General features: G+C 32.6%; 1 protein-coding gene and 1 long non-coding RNA gene across 2 annotated transcripts in view; one reads left to right on the top strand and one right to left on the bottom strand.

The window, feature by feature from the left end:
* LOC143252881 (rho GTPase-activating protein 18-like) overlaps positions 1-14,801 on the top strand; it is a 165,385-nt gene that overhangs the window by 85,942 nt on the left and 64,642 nt on the right. The gene's annotated exons all lie outside the window — the stretch shown is intronic.
* LOC143252884 (uncharacterized) lies at positions 1,390-3,081 on the bottom strand. Its single transcript, XR_013029225.1, has 3 exons — positions 2,800-3,081; positions 2,430-2,627; positions 1,390-1,819 (listed from the first exon to the last, which is right to left on the bottom strand). It is a non-coding gene; the product is annotated as an uncharacterized LOC143252884 (long non-coding RNA).

Here is a 14,801-nt window from a genome sequence, read left to right as displayed (position 1 = left end):
TCAGTTGCTGTTGTCGTTTTGTTATATAGTTCTTAGTCCACTTACACGTATCATGTCACTAACCTACTACGTGATGTTGAAAAAGCTTTCAGGTTTGTCAGACAATATATATATATATATTTATCGTAAATTAACTTCTGAATTAGTAACATTAAATGAGTGGTTTGAATTTGGCTCGAAGCTACACGAGGGCTATCTGCGCTAGCCGTCCCTAATTTAGTAGCGTAAGACTAGAAGAAAGGCAGGTAGTCATTAACACCTACTGCTAACTCTTGCGCTGCTCTTTTATCAACGAATTGATCGTCACATTCTAACGCCCCCACAGCTGAAGGAGCGTACATGTTTGGTGTGAGGGGGATTCGAATTCGCGACCCTCGGATTACGAGTCAAAGTGCCTTAACCCCCTAGCCATGCTGGGCTTGTTAAATGATAAAAAAATATTTTTAATATATAAAGACATGCATAGTTATAGTTATTTTTAAATTAAATTGTTTATTAATTATGTTGATACAGCAAAATGTGGAAATATTTTAATGAAAATATAGTTCAAAAATCCTTTGTGTAAAATGAATAATAAATTAAATAAATTTAGGTTTTCTTTCACTCTTCCTTTTTTTTTAAGTTTTAGGTATGGTGCAACAATCTAATTTATTTTACGAAATGTATCCGTATAATTGATTTCTAATAGAACAATAAGAAGCCACACATTTTCTTGTATATTTTAGTTATTGAAATATCTCACGTTCCGTAGAAACAAAACGTTACCAAGTTTAAGCTAAATTTATCACACTTAGCGCTTGTTTATTTTGGCTTCACCTCAAAATACACAGTGTGATGTTTGAACTCTGTCTGCACAGGGAATCAAACTCAGGATTCTAGCTTTGTAAGCTCGTAAATATACCACTGATCTGCCACGTAACCACGTCTAAGAAAACTAAATTATGCTATGTATTAAAACAATTGTAATTCTATTGTGGTAAAACATGAAAATATAAAATTGGTAGATAATGTAATGCAAGGAAATGAACGAACTCTATTTCCTGGCTAAATTGTAATTTGGTTGAAACGTTAATCTTTTTATTTCACGTTGCTTTTTGTTTTTGTTTGGTTTTTAGAGTACGTCTAAGCGTACTGTATTTTTAATCTGTTAAAATACATCATAAACAAGTAAAGTTAAAATTTTAAATAGCACGTTCATAACAAAGACTTTTCAATAACAAGTATTAAAGCCAGCATTTGTAATCTGGAAAACGCTATATTTAAAATTTTAACTTTACTTGTTTATGATGTATTTTAACAGATTAAAAATCTCAAAATTTTGGTGTGTTAGATCCATAAGTACTTCAGCGGATCTCACAGTTGAGGTCATTTGATACTTTACACTGGGAATGAAAAAAAAACACTTTTTTAATATTGAATTTAAAAAAATCATATTTTGATTATAACGTACAAGAAATTCTTAACAATCTTTTCTTGAAAATGAACAGTTTCCAGTGTACGTTGAAAGATTGTAACGTTAACACAATTTATACGTTATAATACGAGCCTTATAAACATAACACTAAGACACATAACACTCTCTGCAGTTAGAATGATAAACACATTAGTAAATAATAAACATCAATAAACAGTTTAAACGTTAATCCTGGGTACTAGGTAGTGTGATTATTTTAGGCTTGAATAAACAAAATACGCATTAATAGCTTAGGCTAGTGAAGAGAAAGGCCGTTTCTTCATTTACCACCAACTACCGTAGCCGTCATAACCATAACTCCCATGACCACCATAACCGCCATAGCTGTAACCACCATGATGATATCTGTAAATGTAAAAATGTACAAGAGGAGAGGTATATATATATAAAGAAATACCTATAGATTATATATATGTATGTAGAACTGACATATATGAATTTTCAATTATTTGTTAACACTAAAACTATAAACAAAGTATAGTATAGTTTGTATTTGTACATGTTATATTTAAGAACAATATATTTTTAGTCTCTAAATAAATCTTTGACATTGAAGAACAAACTTTAATTATTAATTAAAGACTGTTGTAAGACTTTTTAGAGCATTGTTCCCATTCTAACCTAAATGACTATATGCATGAAAATTATGTCATGTAATATTGTATACATCTTTTATGGCATACAACAACCAAGTAGTTTATCTGCAAATCATATAAAGTTTCTTTAAGATTTTGGAAGAGTGTAACTTATATAGATTTGCCCGATATTTAATTTTATTTTAGGAATTTGTTATTTGCAGCATGTAATGCTTAAGCACACTTAATATGTTATTTTACAATATAATATAATTGCCTTCTTCACTATGAAAATAAAGCCCTTTTTATAAAATTTCGTATTAAAAGGTACTATTACAAACAAACTACAGTATTAAAATACTAGATGAAGGTTTTCTTACGGTATGTACTCCTTATAAGTAGTGACAGAGATGGGGATGGGGATGGGGATGGGAAGTGGCAACACCTTTGGGGCTAGCAAAGCTCCTACTAACCCAAGTTTTACTAGTTTCTTTATGTCAGCTTCAGAATCGTGCACAGCGAAGGCCAGAAGAACAACAGTCAAGAGTGCGTAGCGAAATAGTTTCATGGTTGAAGAACTGCATGAAACAATAATCCAGAATAAAATTAATATTGGAACATTAAGCAACCCGTGGTTGAGGTAATATCTATATTAATGTCTATTGAAGGTGATATTCTGGAAGAGAATGTAATGAAATTAAAATATTCACAGTAATTTTATAAACGAGAAGACAAAAGTAGTTGACTTACATATATGGGGCTTGTTAATCCTAAAGTAAGCACAAATAAATCACACTCGTTTAGTTAATACGATATCACTTTTCACCGATTTCACTAATCGAAAATTTTAAAAAAACAACAAAAAACAAAAGTGAATGTGCGTTCTGGATTACTCTAGCTTTTTCTAGGCAAGCTTTGGATACAAAACATTTCCTGGATAAGGTGGCTTTGCTTTTAATACTCCCAGACCACCAGGGATCATTAAGCTCCTCCTTTCTATTCAGTTTCAAGTCCGGCAAATACGGTAGTTCTGCGCCTGCAGTGGAGAGGCGTGATTAGAGAAAGTCGTTATTGGAGAGTTATTTTAACCACATTGTGTCATACATTGTAACAGCGATTTTATCGTCATTACTCTAAATGGTTGTCCCACTTTTGAGGTCAGTGTTGGATAACTGCCCTTAAGGGAAATCTCCTAATATTTTACTTCCGGAATTGGTGGAGTTGATTTTAAAATTTTCCGTGCAATAATGATAACTCTAATTAGTGAATATACACGTACAATGGTGAGAAGTTGCAATGTGTTTAGACGTATAACTCACGCTATACTGTTTTAACTTTAGGGCAATGAATTTGTCAATATATATATGCAAAAACGGCTCGTTTGGGCTGAGAAAACACTTTACAAACGAGCCGTTTTTGCATATATATTTCTCAACAAGTGGGTTTCTCGTCATCACTGAATTTGTCAATATATTTTCCATTTTTTAAATGTGATTTAAAATGATTTTTTAATCAATTTTCCTAATTTTAACTTATTAATATGGAGTGCTTATTGTTCTTTGATGTTAATATATATTATAAAGTAATCTTCTTACATCATTGCCAAATTTAAATACATTACATCGTTATGAATTGTTTGTTTGTGTTAGAATTTCGCGCAAAGCTACGCAAGGGCTAGTCATCACCACCCACCGCTAGCTCTTGGGCTACTCTTTTTTTTTCAACGAATAACGGGATTGACCGTAAAATTATAACGCCCACACGGCTGAAATGGGGAGCATGTTTGGTGCGACGGGGATTCGAACCCGCGCCCCTCAGATTACGAGTCTAATGTCTTAACCCACCTGGCCATGCCGGGCCTATGAATTGTTAATCAACTTTTGTTTAACGAGTGTTAGTCCAAAAGGTTTACGCCATTCAGAAATTCTCGCTTTATTCCACTTCACAGTTTTGTTCTGTAATGTTATTTCATCAATGTACCTCATGAATTATGAAATATAGTGAAGATTTGATAATATCAGTTCTTTGTTCCAGTTTTCGTTCAATGACAAAAGTGAAATTCTTTTTACAATACCACTATTAGTCGTCATTATTACTTTTAAGGGGAAGGGAAATTACCATTTATGGAATCGGTTATTAAAGGACTGGTGTTACGATTACACCATGTAACCAAAAACTGCGCTGATATCGACAAATAACTTGGCAATAACAGACGAAATAAAGGTATTGTGACGGAATGTATCAAAACTAAATTTGAGATTATTTGACGGTTCCTAGGTAGTGTGATGCAAAAGGTTTTTGAAACACATTTTTCAAAACTATTGACGCAAGAAATTGATAATTGGTCCTCGATTTTATTGGTCACAAGAAATATGTAAATGAAAATACTATTGATATCGCAAATATTTTATTTTGCTAGTATTATACATAAGAAAGGAATGATTTCATCAAATCCTTTTATCACTTCTTTACACTTAATGCTATATAATTTAGTATAATGCAATATGTGAACTTTACAGGAAGTAAACGGTATGAATTTGATGAGTGATTATAAATATTTTTAATTTTCTTGTACTGCCACATTGTAAAATAGCGAAATTTTAAATATTTGAAAGCAGGCATATTCTACCCAAAGTCGCTTTCGTTAATACCCCCTGAATTCACAGTGTGTTTTGGCCCAGCAGAACAAAGGATAATATAGAGTAGGTGTTCTTAAAGTTTCTCGAAAAGTATAAGCTAATTATTGATTAAAAATTCTTTCTATCTGTATTAAGATGGGAGTAAATGTGCTTGCCTGATGCAAATGTTTATTAATTACTGCTTTCAAGATAACTGAACTTGTTCTTAGTCCATTTCGATTCCTGTAAAGTTAAATTGGAGGATCGTTTGTTTGTTTTTTAATTCCGCGCGAAGCTACACGAGGGTTACCTGGGCTAGCCGTCCCTAAATTAGCAGTGTAAGATTAGAGGGAAGACTTGGGCTACTCTTTTACCAACGAATAGTGGGATTAACCGTAACATTATAACGTCTCTATGGCTGAAAGGGTGAGCATGTTTGGTGTGACGGAGATTTGAACCCACGACCCTCGGATTACGAGTCGAGTGCCTTAACCACTTGGCCATGCCGGGCCTAAATTGGAGGTAGGGATTATTATCTACCTGTAAATAAAACTAAGTTAAATAGCAGACTTGTTATAAAAACATCACTCAAGACCTCCTACCACAATGACTAAAGCTACTAAAATATTTATAATATTAAGAAACTTTATTTTCCAAATGTTATACAAATTCAATTTCTTCCTCATAATAGTATTATTGATTCACAAGCCTATAGAAAAAAGCTACTATGAATATTTTATTCAAACCTGAAAAGAAACCTGCTACAAAACTCCTACACAGGTCATAGAGCTATTTTTATGTTGATTCTTTAAATAGAATCAGAGATTTTATATGTTCTTTCATCGCTACTGGCCAAATTCTTATAAACCATTCAAGCACCAAAGCCTACAACAAAAGCTGCTTGATATACTGCACCAAAATCTATGCACAGTTACTAAATAAACTCCTGCGAATGTTGTACGTCTGTTTTGAAGTTTATTCTTGAACGTCGAAATTTCTACCCTCTACCATTTTTTAAGTTATTCTTTGCCACCAACATAAGCTCTTCGAAGCCATTTAAGTATCGCAGAAATGTAGAAAACATTCAAGGACGTTATGCTAGTTGGAAATGCTACACTTAATAGTAATCGAAAATGTTTTATTTTATTACAATAAGCAACATCTGTATTTACAATAATGTTTCCAGCCTTATTATAGTTTTACAAGCCACTATAGAAAATACGGCGAAAAATATTTTACTGAAACCTAGACAGTAATAATGAACGCAGTTTTTAGTATGCCATAACATAATTAATTTATGCGCCTTCGTTTCTTCCGCTCTAAAGAAGTCCTTCATTTTCTACTACTGAAAAAAATCAGGTATTTTACTGACGTGCATTAAATGATAAATAAATTGTGCAACCTACAATATATTAATTGGAAACTGCTACGTTGAGGATTCATCGTTCGCTGTTGTACTTTGTGGTTCTGTGTCTATTACAGTGAGTTTTCTGACAGTAGACGATTACCATAGCAGAACTCTTTGCCCTAGTGAGTGGTGATTTATTCTACTGATTTTCATACTATGTGCGTTAAACGCATGTTTACATGAAACCTCAGGCACAAAACCCTGTGGCTCAGTAAGTAACGGTTGAATAAAAAAAGGCCAATGCAATAGTAAACTATTTAAAAATATATATTACATTCAATTGAATGGATGTCCACGTATGTAACTTCCATTTGTTCTCCATACATGGATATAAAAACTTAAGAAAAAAGATATATAAAAAACGTTAATTTAAAATTAAAAATGCAGAATCAAGATTATATTTTCAAGCCTACCTTTTAAAAATAAACAAACTAGGCTGTAAATAGTGTTTACATTATTTTCTCATGCTAAAATTCCCTATTGTGATCCCACTATAGGTGATAAATACTGTAGACATGTTTTTTTAGAACCCGTAGTTGTAAGCTTGAACATATAATCTTTCCATTTTGATTCAACCAGTTTCTATTATTTTTATAACCTCTATTCCCCTCTTTGAATTAACAGTTTTTTTAATTATCTCGTCTCTTACATTTGGCAGCCTTATATAATATGTACTTCTCTTTATATTACGAATAAACAAACGTATGATTTCATGGTCTCCAGGTAAGACAAAGATCAGTTAACGGACTTTAAACGCTAAAATCCATTCCTCGCTGCAGACACAGCTGATAGTCCATGTGGCTTTGCTTTAAAAACAACAAAAAAGCACGCATGTTTATACTGTTTTATGTCTTTATTTCAAACATCTATAAAGTTTATTTAATTTATAGTAAAATTTGAACAAACATATTTACACTCGAACATCGAGAGTTAGGTAATTATCGCCATATTGAAACTTCCTAAACTATCACACCCAACCATTGTAACCACCGTGACTTCCATATTCTCCCTACTCGTCATAGTCATGACGTTCTGAAAGAGGTAAACAATGGCGCTAATGAATTAAGGGTTAAGACAAACACGGAAAAATAACTTTGTTTTTAGATGAAACAACTATATGTATATTTATATATATCCTTATATATTAATATTGCTTAAGAAATCTTAATCTAATAAGAAAGATAATTTTTTTGTCAAACGTGTTACACCGTAGAAAACATTATACGCACACACCTAGACAGAAAGCAAAATCAACCAACTAAAGTAAATATATCTCACGAATCAAAAAATCACGAAACCATATACTGCTGTATACCATATATTCCTGACATCAACAAACAAATAACCAACATTTGGCAAAAACTAGTAACAAAATATGACATTCCAGTTAATACCAAATTTATTCAAAAACCAGGCACAAAACTGAGGTCTATACTATGTAAAAACTACACTGACAAACACCACACCAACATTAGTTACAAAATACAATGTGATAACTGCCACGACTTCTATATTGGAGAAACAAGTAGAAAAATGGAAACCAGATTTATAGAACATAAAAGTCACCTTCACACGTTTTCGAACACTGCAAGTCAAATAAACACAACATAACCATAAAAAACACTCAAATACTAAATAAAGAAACAAACATAAACAAACGCAAAATTAAAGAAGCCTTACTTTTACAACAACTTAAACCCAAAATAAACCAATATAAAGGAACGCCTTTATACCTATATTAATATAATAAAATAAATAAAATTATATATTCAAACATCTAATACCGCCCTCTACATTCCGACACTCAGTTACACAACCCCTTTCAAACATGTGGTCAGCTTCCGGTCAGTTACTTCTTTCTTTGTGAACCTGACGATAACCGAAGAAGGTCGAAACGTTGTTCGCTCTTCGATGTAAAATATTTTCTCAACCCAAACGAGCCGTTTTTGCATATAAACCGTGGCATTTGTTTGAAATGATTCAAGTTTCTACTTCTCTATGTTCAAAGAACTTGATGCCAATATTTCTAGTCATGGTGTTTCCATCCTAGCAATGAAAAATGCGCTGTCAATCAAGAAATATTGAGATATATTGTTTTTTGATGTCCCATTTTAAATACTATACAAAACATGACTAGAAACTAATTCTAAAACATTATCTTCATTGTGTTATAGCTTCACATGTAATAGCTATTGTTATTTTATTCTTTGGTTACCTATTTATTTGTATATTTATACAGAAGTGGAAGAGTCGAATCAAGCTCTATTTGCAGGGTAGTTTGGATTGTTTATTAAATTTCAGAGCATGTTACCCTTAAAGGAATTACTTATTTCCCTTATTTTATCAAAATAAAACTGGAATCTTACTTAATTTCTCTCTCCCTGTATATGTACGTTTAATTGCCTTACCTTCTCTGGTTCATGTCCGTAATGTAATTTTATTTATTTTTCTCAAACATTGACTTATTTTTCACAACTTGGTTGTATAAACAATAACGTTAAATATGACCTGTTAAATAGGATCACATCCGCTTTTAACAAGTTTGTTTGAGAACTGTAAAAACGAAACACCGTATGCTAGTATAAATTTCGCACTAAATATTACGACACGTTTCAAGGTAATATTGGTATATCAGGAAGCATTAAATATGACATTTCAATCAGAAGCTGTTTAATGTAAGCGTTCGGTACTTGAATTAACATCAGTAATACTGTTTTAGCAGCTACAATGTACTCGTTATTAGTATTGTTGGCCCTCCCAGCCGTGGGGGTGTTATAATGTGACGGTCAATCCCACTATTCGTTGGTAAAAGAGTAGCCCAAGAGTTGACGGTGGGTGGTGATGACTAGCTGCCTTCCCTCTAGTCTTACACTGCTAAATTAGGGACGGCTAGCGCAGATAGCTCTCGAGTAGCTTTGCGCAAAATTCAAAAACAAAAACAAAAAACAAATTAGTATTGTTAGCTAAAGTAGTAAATACGTGTGTTGTCATACAGTTTCACTGGTACAATTTAGTAGTTACCAGAATTATCTAATTCCTTTATTTATACAAATCGGAACATAGGTGTTTATTTACACCAACTTTATCCGACAAAGTTATTTAAATAAATCAGAAAGGAGATCATATAGATTAATTTTTTATACCATCAATGATTTAGGCACAAACAATATTTTTGATATCTTTGCGAACGACCTGGATTTTGAAAATATGTCCTTCCGCAGATAACTTGTGGCAGTACGGACGTGTACGACTTCTCTCGCAAAGCTGTGCTTTGTGTGAAGGAAACCTGTTCAAATTAGGGCAATTGCCTTTCCTACCTGAGCAGCCAAAGCAAGTAACCAGCTTATTGATAACACAAGTTATAACTGCTTATGAGTATAATCAACGTCCCACTTCAAAAAACTACTGACCTGTTTACGTTACTTCTGTAAGAATGATGAACTGGAAGAGGGTGGGGAAGCAACATTCTTGTTTTTACGAGTAATTTCCCATTGGCGTCTCTTGCTGGGACAGCGGTAAGTCTTCGAATTTATAACACTAAAATCAAGAGTTCGATTCCCCTCGGTGGACACACACACCCAGTGGCACAAGTGATATGTTTGCCGATTTATACCGCTAAAACCAGGTTTCGATACCTGTGGTGGACAAGGTACAGATAACCTTTTGCGTGGCTTTGTGCTTAATAACAACAACAATAATATGTTTATGGCACGTTCATTTCTAAATAAAGGAGGTGTGTGCGTTTGTTAATATTGAACAAAGTTATTGCAAATCAGTTATTGTACGTGTCATAAAAATGTTATTCGTTTATAACCACATTTATGATATAATACAAAATAAATTCAACTTTAGTTTATTTACAAATAACATAAGTGTGTGAACACATCAGAAAATGGAAAAATAATCAATTTTATGTTTGAATTCAATGAAAAAAATTACTCAAGACCATAATTCAAATTATCAGAAGAAATATGGATTAGGGCCCTGAATTAATATTTCACTGAATTCCAACACAAAATTAAATAATTTTTATATTTTAGATTTGTATGTGTGTATTTCAGTGGACACAGTGCATGTAATTCAGTATAATACTTTACACTACAACAAAAATTATGTTTCACTTATTTTTCTCCAATAAAACCTTTGTATTTTTGTCCTACCAAAGACCATGTTCATAAATCCATTATTATATTTTTTATTGGTTGAATATAACGAATATTTTATTGGGATAGTTATGTAATATCGAATATAACTTGTTTCTTCGTTTAATTTCGCACTAAGCTACTCGAGAAATATCTGTTCTAGCTAGTCATCATCACCCACCGCCAACTCAAGGATTACTCTAATCGAACACTTATTATAACGGCCACACTGCTGAAAGGGTAAACACTTTAGTTGAGAAAATTCAAACCCTTGACCCCGAGGTTACAATGTACATTTAGTATTAGATTATTTGTTTGCTACAAATACCTAATGCATTAATTAATTAAATATTTTTTCTTCATTAACTGTTGTTAATACAGAAAAAAGTGTTTTTGGCTTGAATAGCTCAACTTTCCATTAAAAAAGTTGTTATCGTGCAAGTTTTTTCGTGGTATATAATACATGTCCATATTTTTGTAATTTCTTTTTATCACGTTTATATTTCACATAATGCGTTTTCAATATAGCATATTAACTGTTTTGCTTTTAAAAAATAATATTTTTTTCAGAACTCATCAGACGAATGTCCAATTTTATAATTCAACATTTGATTAGATTAGTGGGTATGTAAACCTCAAAATTTTGATTAATTTGGTCATTATTTTTGTATTAATTAGAAGTTCATTTTATTATAAAGACGTAAATTCAAGAACATTAATAATATGCTGTTAAATTTTGATGTTTTTTCGGTCTTCGGTTATGGCCAGGTGGTTAAGGCACTCGACTCGTAATCTGAGGGTCGCGGGTTCCAATCCCCGTTACACCAAACATGCTCGCCCTTTCAGTCGTGTGGGTGTTATAATGTGACGGCAATCCCACTATTCGTTGGTAGCAGAGTTGCCCAAGAGTTGGTGGTGGGTGATGATGACTTACACTGCTAAATTAGGTACGGCTAGCGCAGATAGCTCTCGTGTAGCTTTGAGCGAAATTCAAAAAAAAAAAACACAATAAGGTGTTACAAAATTTAATCCAAAACTGAAATCTTGCGCTAGACAATAAACATTAGTATCACATATAATGGCTTAAGAAGTGATAATACAGTCTGTTTACATTGATTTCGTGTTAATTTACTCAGGTACTCAAATGAAGGCACTAGTCAACACGACTTCGTCAATTCTTGGGCTTCTTTTGTCGACCAAATACTGGGATTTGACTATCACTCTTATAATATACCATCGGAGCCAACGGCTATAAAGGGGCATGAACTATGGAACCTCAGCTTTACAGACCGTCGTAAAATGATAGTTATTTCAAAAAGTCGTTCAAGTCAATAAATCCCCCGAATATTAAATTTAATAAAAGATAGATATTGTAGTAGTAACAATACCAATGTTGCTTAACAACATTTCTATCTTAACAAATGCCAAATAGCCCTCTAAGAGAATAAACCATACATTCTAGAATAACAAAACCAGTCACAAAAAAACATTTTTTTAATTTCAGTTAACATAAAATAGTATAATATTATGTCTTACATTTAAAGATGAGTTTCTTTCTTCTTTCACAGCTCTAGAAATCCACAGCCCAAACTTGATTACATTGATAGGCTATTTGAAAGAATGTATTGTTTAGCTATCCTTTTGAAATCCTGCTATTCATTTCTGAGAACAACTGAAACAAAAATAAGTTGTTTTTTCTTGTTTACCATTGTATGCAAAGTACTGGCCACCAAACATGCTCGCCCTTTCAGCCTGGGAGCATTATAACATTACAGCTAATCTCAGTATTTGATTAGTTTAGCCCAAGAGTTGGTGGTTGGTGGTGTTGACTTTCCCCTAATTTATCACTTTTAAATCAGGAACAGCAGGTAGACCTCGAGTGACTTTCGGGGAAATTCAACAAACAAACAAAATGCATATTAAATATTCAGAACTTTTTGTTCGTTTAATTTTTACCTTGTATTTAGTCTGCGAGCTTACTTTCAAACGTGCATTATACTACATATTAAAGTTATGTAGGTTTTATAGATATGAAGAATAAAATAAGCACATTTGTTAGAGATAATGAATTTGTTTAAAGAGCTTAATCCAAACATATCCAACAATTTTGTAAAGAAAGTTAGGTAAAAACCTTGAAATACTTAATAATATACAATTTCATTCGCCTTATTTATTTCACCTTAAATTAATGAAAATAATACTTCGAACCAATTTTCTTTCCGAAAACTAAGAAGCTGTTTGAAACCATGATTCGTCAACTATATAATGAACCTTATATATATAAGAACCTTATACATAGAACTGTCAAATGTGATGAAGATGTTAACCGTTGTCACCGACTTTTCTACTTGTATACATCTCTTCACATATTACACCGTATTCAGTAATTTTATCTTAAAACACTCAGTTCAGAGAACTGAATAACGAATTCGATAGAATCATTCGTTTTCTATACAAAATAAGAAGGGATCTCATCAGTAATTAGTAGCATTAAGTGCAAGATTGATGTTATGTTTCTAAAACTTTTATATGATCCATGTTAATAGAGACCGTGTAATCATAAATTCATGGACACGCAAGTAATTTGTTGCATAAATAGTTTGGAAGAATATGAAAAGGAAGAGATTAGGATACTGAATATATCGGTAATTATGCAGTTAATATCTGTAGTTCTGCAGAAATTTAAACATTTTTACTCCACCGCTTCTAATTTCAGGGAATAATTGTTTGTTTTTTGTTATAATTTCAAAAGAATTTACTCTAAATGTGGAAAATACAAACGCGATCTTTGTACTCAATTGACCCGACATGAAAATAATATATTTACATTTTACATGTGCATGGCCTGGTAGTAGTGTACTTGATTCGCAATCTGCAGGTTCCAATCCCGTCACCAAACATGCTCGCCCTTTCAGTCGTGAAAACCTCATAATTTTACAATCAATCCACTATCCGATGGTAAAAGAGCAACCCAGAGTTGGTGGTGGGTATTGATGAATAGTCGTCCTCCCTCTAGTCTTCACTACTAAATTAAGGACATTTAGCACAGATAGCTGTCTAGTAGCTTTAAGTAAAATTCAAAACAAGCTAATGAGATTTTATGTTATTATTTATTTTGGTAAATATGTATATATATTTCCATAGATATTAGCCTACTTGCACTTTCAGAAACTATATGTATATATCGGTCGTACTTTTTTCAACAAAAATAAGTATACAAAATATAGCTCAATTCGTGTAAGATAGAGTACAAACATATTTGTTTTCTTTAAAGATGTAGGAAGTAAAATTGTTCAAGAGTCCGTGAGACTTTCTTACGTTTATATAAATAGAACGTTATCAATTTCGTGGATCACCAACTTAGAAGTAGAACAAAGTTGTGCACATTTTTTATACGAGCCATTTCACACTCGGAATTGCGTATACGCAATTTGTTAAAAATTAGTTGATGTTAAACAATTGAATTCGGTTTAACTTGAATGATTGATAGTAGTTATAAGATTTTTTGTTCCTAGAAAAAAATTCAAATGTTATTTATAGAAGAATTTGTTTGTTTTGAATTTCGCACAAAGGTACATGAGGGCTCTCTGCGCTATTGCTATCCATCTCTAATTTAGCAGTGTAAGACTAGAGGGAAGGCAGCTAGTCATCACCACCCACTGCCAACTCTTGGGCTACTCTTTTACCAACGAATAGTAGGAGTTACCGTCACATTATAACGCCCCCACGGCTGAAAGGGCGCGCACGTTTGAAGCGACCGGGATGCGAACCCGTGACCCTCAGATTACGAGTCGCACGCCTTACCACGCTTGGCCATGCTGGGCCTTATTAAAAATAGACATTAGGCTCTAAATTTATTCGCGGACTCTTTCTTTTCTTCACTTCGTGAAGAAGAGAAAAATTTATTTTTAAGAAAAAGTATCATTTGTTGGGTAATGCCAGTGTAAAACATGGCGATTTAGAAGTACAGTCATGTGAAAAAAGGAGCAGTGCGTAATCATGACTGAGCAAGATTCAATGTAGAAAGTAAATCTAAGAGAATTAATTACTGGACTTGGAATATCTTTCGTATAAAATTCTAATAACTTATAGTGTACATTCAACGTGGATTTAAGCAGCATATTGTATATATGGACTGCGTTTCATGTGGTCTTCTGCATTTTTCTTCTTTTCGAAACGATGAGAGTTCAGTATGTAGCCCTAAATGTTGTTTCGAAATAAGAGAAAAAAAATGATAAAGGAAGAACATAGAACACCGATCATACTAACCTTCAGTACCTACTACTAGATTTATAATCACAAACTATTATTATTATGTTGATATATAAATGATATTTCGAAACATATCTCAAACTTTACAATGCTGTTGTAACAATTTATGGAGATTATACTACTTGCTAAGTAAGTTTTAAACATATTATAGAAAGTATTTGGTAACGAATTCGCATCTCAGAAATTACCTTCAAAATGTACCAAATTCATCTTAGATCTACATGGGATATCCGTTCGTTGGACTTGGGCAACATACGTTAGCATATCTTAAATAATTCAATTTGCAAAATATTTCAAAAGTACATTTTGTGA

This window comes from Tachypleus tridentatus, chromosome 6 (assembly GCF_004210375.1).
Source record: "Tachypleus tridentatus isolate NWPU-2018 chromosome 6, ASM421037v1, whole genome shotgun sequence".
Lineage (NCBI taxonomy): Eukaryota > Metazoa > Arthropoda > Merostomata > Xiphosura > Limulidae > Tachypleus > Tachypleus tridentatus.
Note: the sequence above shows the minus strand (reverse complement) of the source record. Positions and strands in the feature narration are given on the sequence as shown.